This window comes from Geospiza fortis, unplaced genomic scaffold (genome assembly GCF_000277835.1).
Source record: "Geospiza fortis unplaced genomic scaffold, GeoFor_1.0 scaffold111, whole genome shotgun sequence".
NCBI lineage: Eukaryota > Metazoa > Chordata > Aves > Passeriformes > Thraupidae > Geospiza > Geospiza fortis.
The window spans coordinates 8,120,110-8,140,272 of record NW_005054321.1 but is presented as its reverse complement, the minus strand read 5'-3'; positions in this window follow the sequence as shown (position 1 = coordinate 8,140,272).

Genomic DNA, 20,163 nt, shown 5'->3' with positions numbered 1-20,163 from the left:
CTCTGGTAGGATTCTGTTTAAAGCTTTGTTGGCATAAAAATAAAGGGTAATTGCTATATTTTATCTGGTTTTTTAACCCACTTTCTGATTTTCGTAATAATGCAGGTTCAGTTTGGAATTTAACTGTCTCATCTGACTGGTTAATTATAAAATAACCATTAAAAGCCCAGCAAGCACTTATCCATTTTTGTCCTCTCTGACTCTATGGGAGTTGTCAGACAATAAACTTACAGAATTTTGATATTTAGCTTTATCTTTGCTGTTTTATATTTGGTGCTTCCTGAGTTTTATTCACCTTTCTCCTTCAAATGTAAAAAATCAAGCTGATCTCCAGAAATGAGTGAGGCCATACTGCTTTTACTTTGCTAATTATAAGGAGTATGCCCTCTCCTAAGAATTCTACGATATCACTCTAACAGCTACTGTGAAAAAAGTCTCCTGAGGAAGTTTTGCAGTTTCTAAAATCCCTTGCTGCATATCCCAGAACTGCTAATGTACCAAAAAGTTGTTGCTCACATGGGACATATGATTTCATTTCACTATCTTTTTTTCCTCCCCACAGAACAGAGCTCAAGGGTTTTATTTCTTGCAAAAGAGTTTGACAGAAGATTCAGTTCACTATGGCTCCTAAAAAAACATTCAAATGTTGAGGTACACACAATTAACTGATTTTCTGGGCTATGAGCTACGAATGAAGGAGACTCCTGAATTCATGAATAGAAGGAATCCCTGTAGGACAAAAGAGATTTTAGTAAGAGGGAAATGAAGCTGGTCCTCCAAAACCAAGGATTAATAAAGAGCAGGCAAGGAACCTTAGTGTACCTTTGTGGGGAGATCAGGATTTGATGCCAGATGTGGGTTGAAGAGTGTAGGTGTCTATATCTGTGTGTGTTTGGGTGAATCCATCTGTGCAGGCTCCTCCTGTGTCATGGAGGAGGGGAGAGCACAGACCCTCTCTTGCACATGGCTCCACGGACCACCACATCCTTTCCCAACCTTCCTGCCAGGATGTAGTGAGAAGAGCAGCTGAATCCTCCCTGGCACTTATCTTAGCACATTGCTAAGCTCCAACATGAATAACCTGTCTTCCTTACAGCTGAGGATGGTTTTGTCCACCCTTTTTTTCATATTTACATTCCCAGGATCTTAAACACAATAGTTTCCTTTGATTACTCACAGCTGCCTAATCAGCCTTGGCATTACAAGTCCTACTTTCCTTTTCTACCAAAGGAAAATGAACAACCAGCCTTTCCTTGCATCATAAGCCAAACATCAGAGACTACAGCTTTACCTGATTTTCAGATAATAGTTCTCCTCTTATCTGGCTCCCAACTTCTCCAGACTGTAGCAGAGCTCTCTAGCCCTGAGGATGCAAGTACTCAAAGTAAAGCCAGCCACAATATCTGTTCCTGACTAGTTCTCAATTAGTTCCAAATTCAGGTCAGGCAGAAGCCCAGATGAAGTGCAGAAGCACAGTGGTTCTGAAAAACACTGTAATGGTTAATATCTTAACCTCGCACTTCATCTCCACTGCTTCAGAAAAGTTTGGCTGCTTTAATATAAAAATGAAGTAGAAATTTGGGAACATTTTTCCTGTAAGAGCTCACAGAGGTTTACCCAGCTTGGTCCTCAGCTGTTGTTTTATCAATTAACTGAGCTGATTTCAGCTGCACTCAACTGCCTTCTGCCAGCTGGGGGTAGGACATGGTCCTCATCTGCTCTTCTTTGATTCATAAATAAATTAATAACTGTACAACAAATTAAACCCCTGCCACCAGATCTGAGAAAATTCACACAGAACCAGAAACCAGACACTAAGAAGACGCCACCTCAGGATGAGGAGTGAATCTAGAGGAGGCCCCCAGATGATTAGAGATGGAGCACCCCTACTATGAAGACAGGCTGAGAGAATTGGGGTTGTTCAACCTGGGGAAGAGAAGACTTCAGGGTGACCTAACTGAAGCCTTCCAGTACCTGGAGGGATCCTACAAGAAAGATAGACAGAGACTCTTTACAAGAGGGTGTGGTGACAGGATGAGGGGGGATGGGTTTAAACTGAAAAAAAGTAAATTTTAATCAGGCATTGGGAAAAAATTCTTCCCTGTGAGGGTGTGAGGCACTGGAATGGGTTGTCCAAAGAAGCTGTGGATGCCCCGTCCCTGGCAATGTCCAAGGTCAGGTTGGAAGCTCTGAACAGCCAGGTCTGGTGAAAGATGTCCCTGCTCACAGCAGAGGTGGCTGTAACTAGATGATCTTCAAGGTCCCTTCCAACCCAAGCCATTCTATGAATTAAAAATTAGTCAGTATTGGTATTGATTGACATTTTTTAAAGTGCAAATGTGGGTGAATTTCATTAAACAATGGTCAGATACATTTATATGTGAGCAAAGGCCAACATTCGGATTTCCCTTTCCTACTGTAAAAGACCATGGTGACACAAGCAGAAGCTGTAAACTCAGTGCTGGCACACAGAAGGGAAATACCAAAGGGAAAAATAAAAACTCCAAGCTTTCTAAACTGAGGAGAAACAAGGACAAAAAAAAAGTTGCTGTTAAAAAAGATGCACAGGCAGTGTCCCTGAGCACTTATATATTCCTTTTTAAAAGCAACTGCAGGTATCAGAGTGCAGCCTTTATGACAGGCAGATCTTGATAATCCTTTACTATCCTTTAGCTCAGTGCTGGGTTAAAGGTGCAATGGAGCTGGAAGGGGAACAGCTGGAACACATGGCCAAAAATAGAAAGTGTCCACAAGCTGTCAAGGGTGAGGTGGCAGCACACACAGCCACATGCCTTCAGCCAGGGCAGCCAGGATGTGCTTTTGGCAGCGTGGGCAGAGGACAGGTTCCTCTCAGGGATCCTCCTTTGTGCTGCACTGACCTGCATCCCACAGCACAGCACTATTGTCATGGAGGAGGAACCTGGAGGCAGGAACTGACAGCAAAGTACAAATCTCTGTGGGTAAGGAAAGAAGCGCAGATTTCAGTTTTGCTCTGCCACAAATGACCTAGAACAATGAAAAGGTCAGATGAAAAGGTCACCCTCACCACCCCTGAGATTCAAAACAGAGACCAAGTTAAACTGGTCACTGCTAGGATGTGTCTCTTCCTCCTGTGCCTCCCATGGTTGCTGTATGGACTGCATGTGCTCATCCTGGAGGTGACTGAGTCTTTCCTTGTGTTCTCACTCCAAATCTCTACTTCTGCCTCTGAAAAAGGAACTGCTGCTTATCTTGATGGATTATCATAAAGCTATATTCATTATTCTACCAAAATTCCCCCCTGATTCTGAGCAGGCAAGTGTTAAAACAAAAAAAAAGTTTAGAAGAAGCTATGGTGCATTTTCAGGAGCCAAGTGCTCTCTGAACCAGGAGCTTTTGCTTAAGCTATACCTGCTGAGCCCTTCTGTCTCAGGAATCTTGGGTTTTGCACAGCACAGGCTCACCTTTGGTGAGAAATAAACAGGCTTCAGGGAGTGGAGGATGCCTCAGCATCTGCTGTCTGTAGCAGCGAATTAGCTTCTCGATGGTGTTGTTGATAGGCTTGGCACATTCACAGGCTGGGAACAAAGCAATGGCTATTGGCCACAGCATATGTGCTCATTTATCCTGAATTTTCTCATCTGTAAATGGGCATCTGCTCATTCAGCCTGGGAGACTGCTACCACTGTTCTCTCCTCTGTGCAGGAAAGGGACACACTTTCAGTCTGCTTGGAGTCCCTGGCCACCAAGGTTCAGGCTGCCATTTGCTGTGGAGGTACCAACCTTTGGCACTGCTAAACCAGTGCAAGGACAAGGCAAGTGCAGTTTTCTCTTCAAATTTAAATGGATAGACAAACAGCAATTCAGAGATGGCTGAAAGAACAAAGATGCACTCTAATTTTAGCTGCTGATGAAGCACTATCACACCTAACTCCCTGTGTGGCTGTAAGTCTATCAGACAAGATTTACAGTGGTATCTAGACCTCTAAGGATAAGAGGTGTCAAGGGAGAGCTATTAAAGCATCCAAGTGACTTTCCCCCTTACCTTCTGTAAGATTTAGTTTTACCTGAATGGATAATTTTTGCAAATCTTCCAGACATCTTTAAGACTCCAGAGTCCTGCAGGGAGGTCCCATTTTAAAACCAGCTGCAGTGTCCAGGCCTATGCACTGCAGAAGGTCACTCCTTTCAGGAGTGCTGACACCCCTGGGTATATTTCTGTGGATCCTTGTATGTAGCTGGCTGGCAACTTGGGGCTTTCAAAGTGTTCCTTGAAGGTACCAGTGGTACATGCAGCATCTCATACTGCATTGTATCTAAAATAGCCAGAGGGTGTGAGTACTGTCCTCTATCCTAGCCAAAATGTCAATCTTGTTATCCTTCTTGGTTGGGGCAGGAGCTAAGGGTAGGATACACCACACCTAACTTCAGCCTATTTAAAGCTAAATACTCTTTAAAGTTTGTCTAACTTTCCTCTGAAGTGATAGAAAAAAAAATATAATTCAGAAAAGCAATTTATCCCTGCTATAATACTTCACTCTTTAGGTGGCCTGGGTCACCCACCAGAGATAGTTACTTGTCTCCAACGAGTAAGGGGACACAAGATAATGATCTCAGACAGTGAGTCAGGCTTTTTAGATCTTGATTGTCTTTTATTCAGGCATTAGATTCTTTTACAGAAAGAGACCATGCTTATCAACACAGAGACACTCTAGCTGAAGAAAGGTCACACACTTGTCAAGGTTATTTTTTTATTTGTTTCTCCTGTTTTAGCAGTTATTTTAATAAAATGTTATTTATCTCATTTATACACCATATGGGCTAGCATTTATAATAGCTGGCTGAGAGGTAAACAAGGTCTTTTGTGGCAAGTTACAGTGAGCTTCAGGTTGAAAGACAGGGGCTGTGACTGCAGTGGGTTGATCCTGGATACTCACCCAGCTGCTCCATCATCCTTCCTCAGCAGAACAGGTGACAAAATAAACTGGAAAGGCTCATGGTTTGAGATATATTGAGGGAGATTCCTTTGCTGATTGCCATCATGGGCAGAACAGACTTGACTTGGAGAAAAGTAATTTAATTTATTGTCACTTTCAATAGATTCAACTAGTGAATAAAAAAAGCAAAATGAAAACACTGTCCCCAGCCCTTGTTCCCAGGCCTACCTTCCACCTTCCACAGCTGATTTTTCTCCCCCAAAGGGTACAGGGACTGGGGATGCTGACACTTGTGTAGAGACAGGGCCAAACTTCTGTTCCTCAGGACGTCTGCCTGCTGCCCCCAGCCCATCCATGGAGATTCATCAGGAAAGGTGAACAGCTCACCAGGGCAGAGCTCCCTTTGAGCATTGATGCCTGCCATACCCACATGGTCCTTCACTCCTGCCTAGAGTTCCTCTGTTTGCAGAGGACACAGAGTTTGAGCTTTCTCAGTGCCTGAAATGACACCTCTGGCTGACCTGGTTCCAGAGGCAGTTTTCTGCCCCTCTTGGCTTGGTAACTCAACACAGAATTCCATGGGAGCAAGATATATTCCTTTGGTTTAGTGCCTTGGGGAAGGGCCACAAACAAATGGAGCCAGTGGCACTGACTGTTTAAAAAAAAAAAACCCCAAAAACAGTTAGAAAGGAAGGCTGAAAGCTTTTGTCCACAAAGACAGATGTCACTGAGGGTCCAATTGCTCCTGGAGCTGCCACTCAGCTGACATGGCCAAATGATGAGTGGAAGGTCCTTCAGCACACCATACCTTCCCCAGGCTGGCCCTGACCTCACTCCTGTTCATCAAGGAGTGATTTACACGAATGCCTGATGTTACCCAGGCTTCCCAGGGTACAGCCCACCTGAAGTCATTATCCTCTGTCTGAACCTTCCTAATCACTGTTCTACAGCAATCAATTAGGAGGTGACTAACAAGGAATTAGGTCTTCAAGAGAGTGGATAAACACTCCAAACACTGAGATCTGGCCTCATGTAAGTACGTTTTGCAATTAAGAATGAAATCGAACAATGAAATGTTCTGAAACCAGAATTTGTCCTCGAGAACAGTTCAAGACAGATGAAGGTGGCCTTTGCTGGCATATAGAAAAGTGTCATCTCTACCCAGAGGCTCTGTCCAGAAGTGCCAGTAATTTACTGAAAGAGTAAAGTTGCTCATGGAGCAGACAAGGTTTTAAAATACAGAAAATTCTCAGCCTCCTAGGAACAGCAAGAGGAGACCCAGCTCAGCCTGGGTCCAGTACAGCTGAAAAGCTGAGTTAAAACTGTTATGGCTGTCCAGCCCCCACTTCTGCTTGAAAAGGGACCTGGTGCCTCTATCTAAATAAGCTTCATTTGGCATATTTGTGAAGATATGAGGTCCAACTTTTCTGTTTTCCTTGGCTGTGTCCGATCAACCCAGCTATCAACAGCTTGGCTGTGTGATGGAAGTGAAAATCATATTCCTACTTCTCAGAGACAGGCAAAAGGGCTTAGATGGATATCTTATTTGGAAAAAAAAAAAAAAAAAAACCACAAAAAAAAAAAAAAAAAAAAAAAAAAAAAAAAAAAAAAAAAAAAAACAAAAAAAAAACAAAGCAAAACAAAACAAAACAAAACAAAACCTCAAACCAAAACAACAAAAAAGCCCAATCAGCAGTCTTGAGTGTACATTACTGATTTTTTTTTTAATTTTAACCTAAATTCTGCCAACCAACATTAACTGGGAAATTCAATTAGAACAAAAATGAAACTCTTATTCTTTCTGTGTCTGGGTATTTTTTCATAGCATTTGATATTTTGCAGTTGACAGTGGTATTTCAACACACAACAGACCTACCTTTACCTGGGGGAACATTAAAAAATGCATCCAGGTAATTTTTTAAATTATCATTATTATTGTGTTGACTTGATGAGACAATCAAGGATGGAATCTCTTGCATGTTATTATAGTTTTCATTCTTTCCCTCTCTAGTGTTTTTGGTTGGTTGGTTGGTTGGTTGGTCAGTTTTTTATCATAACATGAAACTGCAGGGAATGAAACACACTTGCTCTAAAGCTCCCAGCTGCCTCAGTCCTTTGTGTGCTTTGGGTGAGGCAAATTGTCATCTGGGTAAATGCCACCCAATCTGACCCTTATTTCACTGCAGTCAGCAGTAAGGGATCAGGTCCAGGAGGAGTGAAGAGCCTAGGAATGAGATGCTTCATCAGTTCTTTGCAATAGACACTTCATATTTTGGGATGTGTCCTTTAGTGACCTCCTGAGGTTGTCAAGGCTGTGGAAGCAGCTGTCCCTACAGGGTTCTTTGATGTCTCAGAGATCTCTCATTTTAAATTAACAGATGGGGACACAGAATGAAAGCGGAAAGAAAGTTCAGCTATTTGTAAATTGTGAGTTTGTTTTTGCTTTGTTTTCTTCTGCATTGTTTTTTTATTGTAGTGGATGGCTGAGAACCCTGGTCCCTCTGGCTGCAAATCATGTACTGAAAGAAAATAGCATAAAAAACCAAGATGCAAAGAACTGCCAGGGAGGTTTAGGCAGTGTGTCAGCCAGAGAAATGAAGAATTTTTTCAAGCATGAGAAAAGTTCTTGCACAAAGAAGATCCCAAGCAGAAGAGAGAGAAAGGAAGGCTTTGAGACTAAGAAATTATTTTTTTCTGAACCCTCTAAAGAGATAAAGCAAGGACAATTCTGGATTTATTATTGATATGAATTGGAAATGATCTCTACTCACAATGTGTTTGGAAAGTACAGGTAGTGCTGGATTCCCTCTAGCAGCAATTTCTGTTGTAGCCAGTGGTATAAGAGTAAAAACTTGTCTTTGTATCAATAATTCCACAATAACCAGACTTGCTGCTTGGAGTTTTCATCTTGCCTTATTATTAGAGAATGAGATTTGCCAAAAGCCTCACAGAAAATTGCAAAAGGATGCTGTAAGTGGTTAATCTCAGTTGGGAGGGTTCAAAAGATCCAGAGCCATGTCAGCAGGGCTTTGCAGAGGGATATTCTGTTTGATTGCTCACTGCAGAAATCTGAGGCCTGAAATCCAGGAAGACTTTAAATTCAATAGTAGGATTAATGGGAACAGAAGCTCCATCCCCACATTTCACTGCAGAAGCATCAGGGTCTTAACCTCCACAAATCAGAGACAGATACAAGTGCATAGGCTTTGCCTTTCTCCTCACACAGGGTAGGTAACACATCTGCAATGTGGGTGCAAGATTAGCTACTGCAGTCTTTGACTCCAAGTTTCAAAGTATCTTGTATTTCCTGAAGCCCCAGTACCCAGGATTATTTTTTTTCTTTTCTTTTTTTTAATAAATGGGACCTTCTGAACATAGAAGTGTATATTTCTAAGATCAGAAGAGGAATTAAAATTTCAATGCCATTATTGTTCCGTCAGTTTTAAAATACCTTGCTGCTTAAATTAGTATTTTATTTTCCCGCTCTCAGTCTCCTGACTCCTGAAGGTAGAAGGATAGGAAAAGTAGGATCCATCATGCAGGGAAGCCACAGAGCACTAAAACAGGAGCAGGTTAGTCCACTGCTTGCCCCACTCCTACTCTCCATTTCTTTCCTCCCAGGCAAAATGTCAGGGATCACTTATTTCTGCTTCCACAAACTCTCTTCTCTAAACCAAAGGCATTCTCACTGTAGAGGGTTGAAGAGATTTAATCTTCTTCCCTCCCTGCAACTAACTGTGAGCTCTGACAGTCCAGACAGTTTCCTCATTGGAAAAGGCACTTAGCCTTGCACTGTGACTCTTTACCCACCTAGAAGATAAATCAGTGGACTCCAGTGTGAGCAGTGATTGTATTGGTATTGCTATTAATAGTATTTTACTGTCAGACTATCAGGCAGATGTCTCTTCTTCCATTAGTTTTGGTCCTGAAACATATAGGCCACTTAAATTAGAAAAACCAAAATGATTGCTAAAACAAAGGAAAGTAAATAAAAAATCAAGGAGTTTTTCCTGGCTTTGACTCAGCTTTGTGATATTACACTCCTACTCCTTTTTGTTCATTAGAAATTCAGGAGGCAATTTAATTGCCCAAACGTGTCCTGTGGCATTAAGATATTCCTGAACTTTGTGGGTCAGTGAGTGTATTCAACGCTTGTCTGTTGCTGATGACACACAGAGAAACAAATAAGCATTTCTGATTGCATTAAACCACTGCACTGTCCACCTTAAAGTGGGAGATAATAATACAAATCTGGAGACTTGGTAGAAAATGTGTGTCATACACTGTCATGTAAATGTAAATCTTCTTGTCTTTCTTTTTATGTATTTCCTGCAATGTTGATGGTAAACACCAGATATCAATTACCAATTTTTATGAACTCTCAATTTTATTAGTCTGTATGAGACTGTAGATCTTCTTTCCAGCCTGGCTGGTTTTAGGGTTTGTGTCTTATTATTAGACTAAAAATGTATAGCTTAAAATTGACCCTGACAGAAGAACTATTTTTGAGCACTTAAAATATACTGGACGACAATTTCCTGAGCTTCAAACTTCACTAAGTTTATACATTTCCCAACTCCCTTGAGAAAGAATAGAAACAAAAAGCTCCAGATTCATCCTGGCTTACTTCAGGCATAAGCAAGAGATGCCCACTTCAGGGAGCTGTCAGCCTAAATCTCCCTTGTATTCTGGAAAGAGACAGTTATCTCCATGAAAGCAGTGTTGTCTGTCCACCTTATACACAATGGATTCCACCTGAGTCCTTGAGGGAAAAGGAGTCCTCTCAGCTCCTGCCTTACATTAAATCGTTCAGCTAAGTTCCTACTGGATGTAATGAATCTGGGCCAAGGAAAGTGGAGTTGGACGCAACAAGAAACTACTTTCTTAATAAAGATGAGGGAACATCAATGGCCACCAGACCCCGACTGTATGTACTGCAGACCAGCATCATTTTGGTCTGGAACATCTAGAACTTCCCTAGAACTTCCCCTAGAACCTAGCAGAGGGCAGAAGCTCTCAGTAACTAACCTGTGTACAGTTATCCTGTAGAGAGCAAGCAAAGTTAACAGTATGGACATGGGTTGTTCTGTGCCAGTCAGCAAGAGAACTAAAGGACAATTTTAGGCACAGGTATTTTACTAGAATTGAGGTAAGTGGGGCTTGGATAAGCCCCAGCTGCCTCCAGACATCCCCTAACAAACGCCAGATGCAGATATTTTCAAGCTTCTCTTTTGTTCAACTCTAACTGTGGGTAAATCAATGCAGTAACAGCATCTCATTTAAAAAATGTGGGCAGCACTTTGAGAGATTTCCATTGCCATGTCACTGGGTTATGATCTGCTTGTGATTCCAGTGTTCTGATTGTTTTTATTTAAACCAAACAATTTACGTCTCTCTTTGTGACCTTGCCAAAGTAAACATGCCAGGGAAGAGGAAGGGTCACAGTTTGACAGATCAGCTTGCATGGCCATAGGAAATTGCTCTCAAACAGACAAACCTGACTTAGAGAATTGTTTGATTGTTTTGAAGTCTGCAGTAGAAAACAGATCTTGATGCTTAATATAATGTCTAAATTAGAAAGGAAAATATTAAAGAATGCCCTGGACTATTCTTTAAGGAATAGGATTACCAATCCATCACCACTGAACATATTTAGAGAAAGAAGTATTTTTTACTAAATTACTGTAAAAATACCAATGAATTTCTACCACACCTCCAAGCCATATGAAAGTCAATCAATGAATGTAAGTCAAAATGACTATTGCTTATGAGCTCAGTGGAAATATAGCTATGAATGTTTGGGATGTTTAAAAACTCAAGGAAAGATCATGGGTCAAGCATTAAAACCTTTCTTTTTTTTAAAATTATATCTGATGCCACAATGTGGGTGGTCTACACTTTAGAAATGGAAGATCAAATTCCAAGATCACTCAAACCTTCACATCAGGTAGATCTTTACTTCTGAAAATTTTATATTAATTAAGAATAACTTGAAACATATGCATCCAAAACTACAGATTATTTTGGAAAAGAATGGCTTTACCTTACTCAATTATCCCATGTAAAATAAGGATGAAAGTTAGCAGCTTTCTGCTCTGTTGCTCAGATATGTAGATCCCATCTCTTTGCCCACATTGCCTTCAGTAGTTCTATCTCATGCTCAGATTGTTGGATTTTTTTGTTCTTTCTCTCAAATTATTCAGTAACATTCACTAGCATCATCACTTAAACACAAACATAGGACAGTTTCCTCTAATTTCTGAAACACCACAAGTTTCTCTGACATTTAAAAGAAAAATATAATTGAAATTCCTGTTTTGATATTGACAAATGCAGCCAGTTTTGTAGGTCTTTCATTTATTTTTCCCCAAAATTATCAGTTGACCTTTTCAGGCAATTACAATTAAAACTTAATTATTGTTGTTTTATTTTGAATAATGTTCTTGTAGCCATAACTGTCTACAGTTCTGCAGAAAGATGTGTTTTCTTTAGAAGTAGTTTATTTTTTTAAGAGTATCAGTTGAAATAATAAAAATATACTACTTTTTTTTTCTGTAAATCTTTCTTTTTTGTTGGTTTTGTAAAGAACTATCTCAGCAGCAGCTCAAATATCAGCGCATTCCAAGCAGATCTCATTTCATATGTAAATTAATTTGTCTGATCTTTATTTATTCCAAGTAATTTTTTAATAAAAATCCTGTGAAGAACTGAAACTGAATCTTAATGTCTCATCTCTAGGCTTCACATAGCTTTTAATTTATGTCTTTCAAGCAGCCTACGAACCAGGCAAAATACAATCACGTGCTTGATTTGCATTCTGAATTACATAGTATTCTTACTACTGCAGTAAGATTATTCTGTATTTTTTCCTAACAATTGCTACAACAGAAAAGTTATATAACACAAATGTAGTTTTTGAGAATAAGGAGGAGAACAACGTTTTATCCCCACCCCAGTTCTGTGCTGTAACTGCAACACCACAATTATGTCCTTTCCTTTTTGTTTTTTCTAGGACCAGAGGTCCCTCTTTGGAAGGATGGACAGAATGCAAGGGTGACTGGAAATAACTTCAAAACACTTAGGGGGGAGGAGAAAATGGAATCTGAACCTCCCTGGCTCTGTGCCGAACTTTCTAATCGTTTCACTGGTACATAAAGGGAGACAAAGAGGGCTATGATGGACACCACAGTCAGTTCACTAGGAAAAAAACTGAAGAAACCTTTTCTGAGAGTCCCAGGTGGGTTGATGTTTTGCTGCTTGGAAAGGTGTCTGTAGAGTTCAGGAACCTTCAGGATTTGTTCTATGGGCTTAGGGACTTCATAACCTTAAATTCCTTCACTATTTTACTGTCCTGCAAAACACACTGAGGCATTTCCAAAGATGCTGGGAATATAACAGCTTCTGTGCCTGGGACCATGCACTTTTAGACAGAAACATCCTTTTATTTATCTCTCAGTTTTGTCTGGTTCAACTGAGTGCCTCACTGGTGCTGCAAGGGTATGTGTGCAAAACCTCCCACAGCACTGGCCTCTGGTGTCTCCTGAGGAAAGGAAAATTCCTTCCTTTTCCCAGAGACATGCAGTAGAAGTTCTGCTGTGCTGAGGCAGCACCAGCTCAGTCAATGCTCAGGAGCTTCCTACTCTTCTTGGCAGTATGGGTTTAAGATTCATTCCCATCTGGTTTGGGAATATTTTCCACTTGCTTTAGAAAAAATTTTTATATATGTACAGGGATGTAAATTTCAAAAGATAACATCTAAATGGACAAAGAGCTGTTTGAGGCCTGAATTTCTTCTTGGACTCAGTTCAGGACTTCCTGTCTTCCATAGCCAAAACTCTACAAGGGTTCAGATTAACTGATTGAATGACTCTTTACTCTGGGATAAGAACACAATCATAGAAAGCCTTAGGTTAGAAAGGACTCCTGGAAATATCTAGTGCCACTCCACTGCTCAAGTCAAACCTAACTTCCAACTTGGGTGAGGCAGCTCAGACCTTGATTTAGGGTTCAGTCAAGGTCTGAACATCCCCAGGGCTGGAGCTTCCACCATCTCTGTGAACCTTTCTTCCAGTGTTTAACTACACTCATGGTAATTTTTTAGGTTTTTTAAATGTTCTTATGTTCCTTATATCCTAAATTAAGAACAAGGAGTTTCCAAAGATCGGGAGGACAAGTGGTGTTCATGAGAAGGGGCTGATTAGAGAAATTAGATAAATTGAGTGCAGAGAAAAGGTTTGAAGCGCTGCTTGACAATGGAAACAGCCATTTGTATCAGCACTCTGGGATCCTCAGAGAAAGGTCAAAACAAGAATGAGATCTGTGGAGGATTCAGGGAATAATCTTGCCTCTCAGTAGCCTCTGAGCCAATCTCTTCAGATGAAAAGCTTGATCATGATGTGAGCTTTGCAAAGGTTTCATACTTCTCATTCTCACAATAATGCTCCAATTATCAGAATCTTAATTACCAAAACAAACTACAGGGGAAAAAAATAATTCAGCATTCCATTTTTAGCTGCAGGCAGCTGCAGCTGGGCATGATTATAATAGCAATGATTAGTTGCCCATGGAAATTGCAATGATGTTTGTGAATAAACTTCCCCAAGTTTACATTAGGAGATTATTAAAAATAATATGGTCAGTTGCTTTGTGGGGTCAAGCAGTTAGAGGTTCCCTACAGGTGTCTTCCCTGAATCTCGTCATCCAAGTTTTTAAAAAGCAATCATTTAATTGCTTCTCATCATCTGTCTAATGCTGTGGGCTCACATCAGCTTCAAACGTAGTCAAATGATCTTCACTTTTCTGCTTTATCTCTTTATGGCACGTGGATTTCATTTGGTATTTCAGGGAGAGCATTTCCAACAGACATCCAAACACAGCTGAAATCTTATTGAAATCTTTCCCTCCTGCAATACAGAGAATACCAACCCAGCACATCAATGTCATTTAGCTTACTGGTAAAACACTTCAAACTGCTAGGTCTATGGAGAAGCTCACCTTAATCTGTAAAGCAGAGAACTTTAGGGATATTATTTTAATGTTGCACGACCAATTAATTAACAACAGAATGACCTTAGCAATTCACATCACAGCAGGATAATTGATTCCATGAGATCATGCCTCTGAAGGGGTATTAAAGCATAGCTGGGATGTACTGAGTGACAGCAGAAATGTAGACATTTCACCACAAATTGATATACAGGTAGAAGTTGCATCAGTAGAGCTGCCAGTGTAAAGTAACACCTGGATCATTAAAGTATTCCCAAAGTCTGTGCAAGTATGCATTTTAGCAGCAGAATTGCTTACTTTTAGACTGTCTTATGACTGGCTCTAAAAGGAGTATTTTTGGAATAGCTCTTACGCCAAAGCTATCCAAAAATAAAAATCTCCATCATGAAGTAAACCATACACCGTATGACACCCTTTAAGTCCCTTTTAAACACCTCTGTCAGGCAATCAGCACTCTTTTTCTTATTTCTCTCAAGGTCCAGCTGCTTTGTAGCTTGGTCTCACTCTCTCAGCCACATTTCCACCTCCAAGAGATTCCTCTGGGAAGCTTTTGACCAGCTGCTGAGGAAAAAGGAGCTTTGTCAAAATGAAGGATGGCTTATTTACTCCAACAGCTGCCAGAGGAGAGAGTTAGCCCAAGAGTGAAGCATCATCAAGTCTAACTAAAGTTCACAGTCTCCTCCCAAGTTTTAAATGCTCGTTGTTGACTCAAAGAGCCAGGTTCATTGCCGGAAGCTTCCTTGTCCTCCTTTGCTTCTCTTGGGTTCACTCCTGAAATATCCCCCTTAAATAGTTCTTTTCCTGCCTCATTTACTGCCCTATGCCAGCTCTGGCTTTCCCCAAAACTGTCCATAGAATTGGTTTGTAAAGTGTTCTTTTAGTTTTTGATCTTAGACCCGCGAACTGCACAAAAACCCAACATGTCTGTGTACTTGGCTGCAGACAGATAAATAGGCACTTCCCCTAAGCCTTTGTTCTTTCAAGGCCTTCTGATATTTTCTTTGAAGATATTTTTTATCTGTCCTTGTTTCATTTCTGACTGCTTTTACCAACAACCCTTTGTCTTTGTTCCTTGCAGCTATATAAACAATACCAAGTAGGTAAATTGAAGGATATAGACAATAGTTAAAAATTAACCAGACAGCTCCATCATCTGTGAACTCTTTTACAAAACACTCTTCCAAAAGCTGGCTCTGGGCTGAAATAATTATGATACTTTGAAAACAAAGTAATTATTTCCAATTAAATCACTTTTATTGTGCAATTAGAGTGCCATATGGAAGAGTTTTTGTCTTCCAAACAGCTAGAAGACATCTGAAGGATTGCAAAGAGGCAGGTTCATTCCTTGTATGGAGGCAGGAGGAAATTTTCTCAGAGACAAGCCTAACTCACAACATAAGAAAGATATAAAGCTATTAAAGAGCATTCAAAGGGCTGCAAAGATGGTAAAGGGTCTGGAAGGGAAGCCATAGGAGTTGCAGCTGAGGTCACTTAGATTGTTTAGCCTGAAGAAGAGACTGAGGGGAGATCTCATTGCAGACACAACTTCCTCATGAGGGGAGGACAATTGGCAGACATTGATCTCTTCTCTGCGGTGACTAGTGACAGGACCCAAGGGAATGGCCTGAAGCTGTGTCAGGGGAGGTTTAGGTTGGATGCTAGAAAAAGAGTTTTCAGCCAGAGAGTGTTTGGGGACTGCATCAGGCTCCAAGGAAGTGGTCACAGCATCAAGCCTGGCAGAGTTCAACGATTTGGACCATGTTCTCAGGAACATACATGGTGTGATACTTGAGATGATTCTTTGAAGGGTCAGGAGCTGGACTCGATGATCTTTGTGGGTCCTTCCAGCTGAGGATAGTGTAGGATTCTGTGATTCATCTGTTCACTGGCTTTTACAGCCTCAGGTAGCAGTACAACTGGGAGGATTCAAATCCATTAGCACTCCCTTTAAGCTTCTCTGAGAGAAAAGTCACAACTTCTATTTCAATGTTCCCAACTTCCAGACTGCTTCAAGACACTAATGATACAAAACAACCTGACATATGCTTCAGACTGGTAAAAGGTGAGTAGGAGCCTGACAATTTTGTCATTCTACAATTGAAGAGGTTAAGAATAGAAATCCTGTAAAAAGATAAACTGACATATACAAACCTAATAAGTTTTACTATCCTTTCCTAAGAAGAATGAGAGGAAAAATCCATCAATTCTGCCACAAATAGGTAAGAATGAAGGAAGGAGAAATAATGAAAAGCACTAACTCCCCACACCCAAATTAGCTCATTTCCATGCTAATAGCTCCCAGGTTTCATACTTTGATGCAGATATTGTCTGTGCAGGAGCATCCAAGCAGCCAGGTCTGGTGCAAGGAGCTTTGAGGGGCAGCTGTGAATGTTAGGAGATGGTCCATGATGAGAAGGGGTTATCTCACATCAAAGCAGCTCTGTCCTGCCATGCATCTGTTTCAGTCCAATTAGTCTGCTGTGCCTTGCATTTCCTAGGTTCTAGAGGAACATTGAGGTCCTTCAAGACTTATTTTTTTATCTTTTAGGATCTGAACTGTACAGACCATTAAACTAATGATCTAAAATATGGACTACAGCTGCTTCTGTATCTTATTAGATGTTCAATGCAGAAGTTACAAAGGGTTTTCCCTGCCCTTTTGGGTGAAACCTTGTTGACTATGCCATTGTACAGCTTACAGCTGTATGGGGTCTGCATGGCAAAGCTTTGGTAATGTGGAGTCACTCAGGTGGCTTCTGTGAGAAGCTGCCAGAAGCTTCCTTCATGTCCAGCAGACCCAATCTCTGGTGGCTCCAAAGATGGATGTGCTGTTGGTCAAGGCTGGGACAATTAGAAAGGGTGGTAATGCCTTTGTGACAACATGATGAGGGAGAAAGAGAAACAAAAAGTCATTGCACAGTTGTGATTGTGGCCAGAGTGTAATGAAAACAAGTGAGAGGAACAACTGTTCAAACATCAAGGTCAGTGAGGAAGGAGGGGGTGGAGGAACTCCAGATGCCAGAGATGGGATTCCTCTGTAGCCCTGTGTGAGATGCATGGGGATGCAGAGATCTACCTACTGCCCATGGAGGAGTCCCACACTAAAGCGGATGGGTGCCTGAGAGGAAGCTGTGGGAGGCCCATGGAGAGAGGAGCCCAGGCTGGAGTAGGATGTCCATGAAGGACTGCACCCCATGCAAGAGTGACTGATGCTGCAGCAGTTTGAGGGGAACCCTTTCCCGTGGGATGAACGCATGTTGCAGAGGATCACAGGGAGACGTTGCTTGTGAGATGGAGCCGTGCTGGAGAAGTTCATGGAAAACTGTCTCCCGTGGGAGGGACCCCACAGGGCAGCAGGGAAACAAGTCCTCTCCCTGAGCAGTGGGAGAAACAACTTGTGATGAACTGACCATAACCCCCATTCCCTGTCTGCTTGCACTTCTGGGGAAGCAGGTGGAGCTGGGAAGGAGGGAAACGTAAGATTTGTGTTTTGAAGATTTTATTTTACTTCTCATTTTCCTGATCTGATTTTCTTAGCAATAAATTCAATTAATATCTCTAATTTTGAGCCTGTTTTGCCAATGACATTATTTGGTGGGTTATCCCTCCTGGTCCTCATCTGAACTCATGAAACTTTTGTTATATTTTCTCTCCCCCGCCCACCTGCAGAGGGGAGTGAGAGAGAGGCTTTGGTGGGTGCCTGACATCCCACTACAATTGTCCAGTGCAAATGCAGTTTCTTGTATGCACCTATGTGAGTTGAGCATGTGGCATCAGACATGATGAGCTGGGGGAAGAACTATATCAAAAGCAAGTTCCACAATGATCATCTTTCAAGGTTTACATTTAGAGACATTATTGTAGCCTGTAATTTTAATTTTAAAATTACAGGCTACATTAATACAGTTGTCTCATCAACAAAACTTCTTAGGGCGTTCTTTCTAGATCTTAACAAGACTTTGTTATTTCTCCCTCTGTCTCAAATGAGTTTTAACAAAGAGAACCAAAAACTAGTCATGGTCTACACAACTTTCATCAACTACCACATGTGAACACAGAAAAGAAGGTTTAGGTGCTGTAACCTTCAATCAGTTTTCACCCTGAGTGGCTGAGGGTCAGAGCCCTGGGAGCACTGTTAGGTATAAATGTCACTGACCAGAATCCACTGGGGACTCCACCTGTGTTCTCTGCCCATGGGCCCAGGATTTCAGCTCAGCCCTGGAGCTTCAGGACTGCTTGTGCTCTGTCAAAGGAGCACCAGTCTCTGGGTCTGACTCCTGGATGGACCTTTAACTTACACTGTAGGTAACTTCTACCCTGGATGGATCCAATTCCTCAGATGTATTCTGAACTTGTGCCTAAACTGGGCTTTAAGACTCTCTATTGGATGAATTTAGGGGATTCATTTAGGGGCCCAATCTTTTTGTGGCCCAATCTTTTTGTAGCCCAATCTCCTGTCCCCTTCCTTGCTCCCTGCCCACAACTAAAACCCCTCCAGGGACCTGGGCCATGGTTCATCATTTACCATGTCTTGTAATGCAAGCAGACCCTGTTAGCAGTGCCCAAATCTGTCTATCTTGTCAAGATCCTGCGGGGTTCTGCCCTATTAGAGGTGGTACTGTCTGCATAAGGATGACACCCAAGTCCTTCAACAGAAAAATACTCAAGCTGTCTCAGACCACAGAAACCCAGGAACAACATAACTGAAGATGAAAAAATGATTTAGCATCTATGAGCCAGCATATCTTTGCAACTACTCAGTGCTGACGTCATGTTCTGCTGTTTGCATGACACGAGAGGAGAAAATTTTTTTTCATAGCACAACAGCATGTCAATAAATATTCCAGTATGGAAAAAAGGAAAGGCTTTAGAAGATTACCTGGAAGGAGGGCAAACAGAAAGTTAAGCAGTTATTGACACATACACATTGGAATATGTGTTATTTTGTTCTGGAGATAGAATAAGAGTTATTTTATATGGGGAAGAGAAACAGAAGGTATAGACTGACACAGAGCAAAAATACCTGTAGATTGGCCTCTAAGAAATGATAATGTCTGTCTGGAGAGAAACATGCCCATGCAGGCAGTACTTCATTTTAGTCATTAGAAACAGGGCAAAATGGTACAAGAAGTCAATTATATATAGGCAGAGAGAAGAGAAGGTTACTCAATAACAAAACTTTCCCTTCAGACTTGTCTCTGGCTTGAAAACCTGACACGTAGAACAATATTTGCTAAGTTTCATTGTCTTCAGGAGGATGCATGTGGGATTGGATTTGTATTTGACAACTGGAAGCAGAAACTCTTTCATGCATAGAGGAAATAAACAACATGAATGATTTTTTGGTTTCAGCTGAGTCAGAAATGTTTCTAGATTTCAGTCAAAACAGACCTCTTAAAGGCACTGCCAGAGCTGATGCCAAAGGGGAGTGCCATAAACTTGGAGACATATTCATCCCATCTCTCTGCCAGTCTAAGGTTCAGCCTCAGATGTTCTTGTAGGACAGTGTTTCCCAGTTTAGGCAAGGAGACTGATAGCAGGGCTTATCCCTGTGAGCTCAGGCTGCACATCATTATGGAATAAAGAAGAAAAAAAAAACCTTTCAACAAGAAACTGCAGATAAATATTTGGATAGTTTGGGATGAGCTAGTATTTCTGTCATTTAAAATTCATGCTGTGCTTAATCATGGTGTCCTTAATTCTATGCAGTAGTGAAGTGAACTTTTTGGTAGCTAAACTGGTTCTTGTTTTGTCTGGGCTTCTCTGCCCACTGGATGGCCTGATTGGGGTAGATGACAGAGATCAGAGAATCATAGAATATCCTGATTTGGAAGGAACCTACAAGCATCATAGAGTCTAATTCCTTTGTTAGCTCCAGCCCTGCAAAGCGAGTGGGAAGCTGTGCATAGGGAGTTGCTGATGGTGTCTCCACCATGGCAGGTGACATGGCAGCATGTCACCACACATAAGCTGCCATCAGCAAGACACCTGGAAAAAAACAGTCAAGTAAAGGATGTTTCTTACCAAACAGCCCATTCCCAGCACAGCTGCAAGTAGCTCTGACAGAACCCAGGAGGGAAAAAAGCAAGAAATCATTTCTGAGAACAAATGAACCCTAGCTATATGTCATGAAACATTCAAACAGGAATATCTTCTTGCTCCTGCCTTCTTTTTGCAGCACTTCTTCACCCAAAACCTTCTTCCCTTCTTCTGTGCTCCCAGGCCTATATGAGAGCCAACA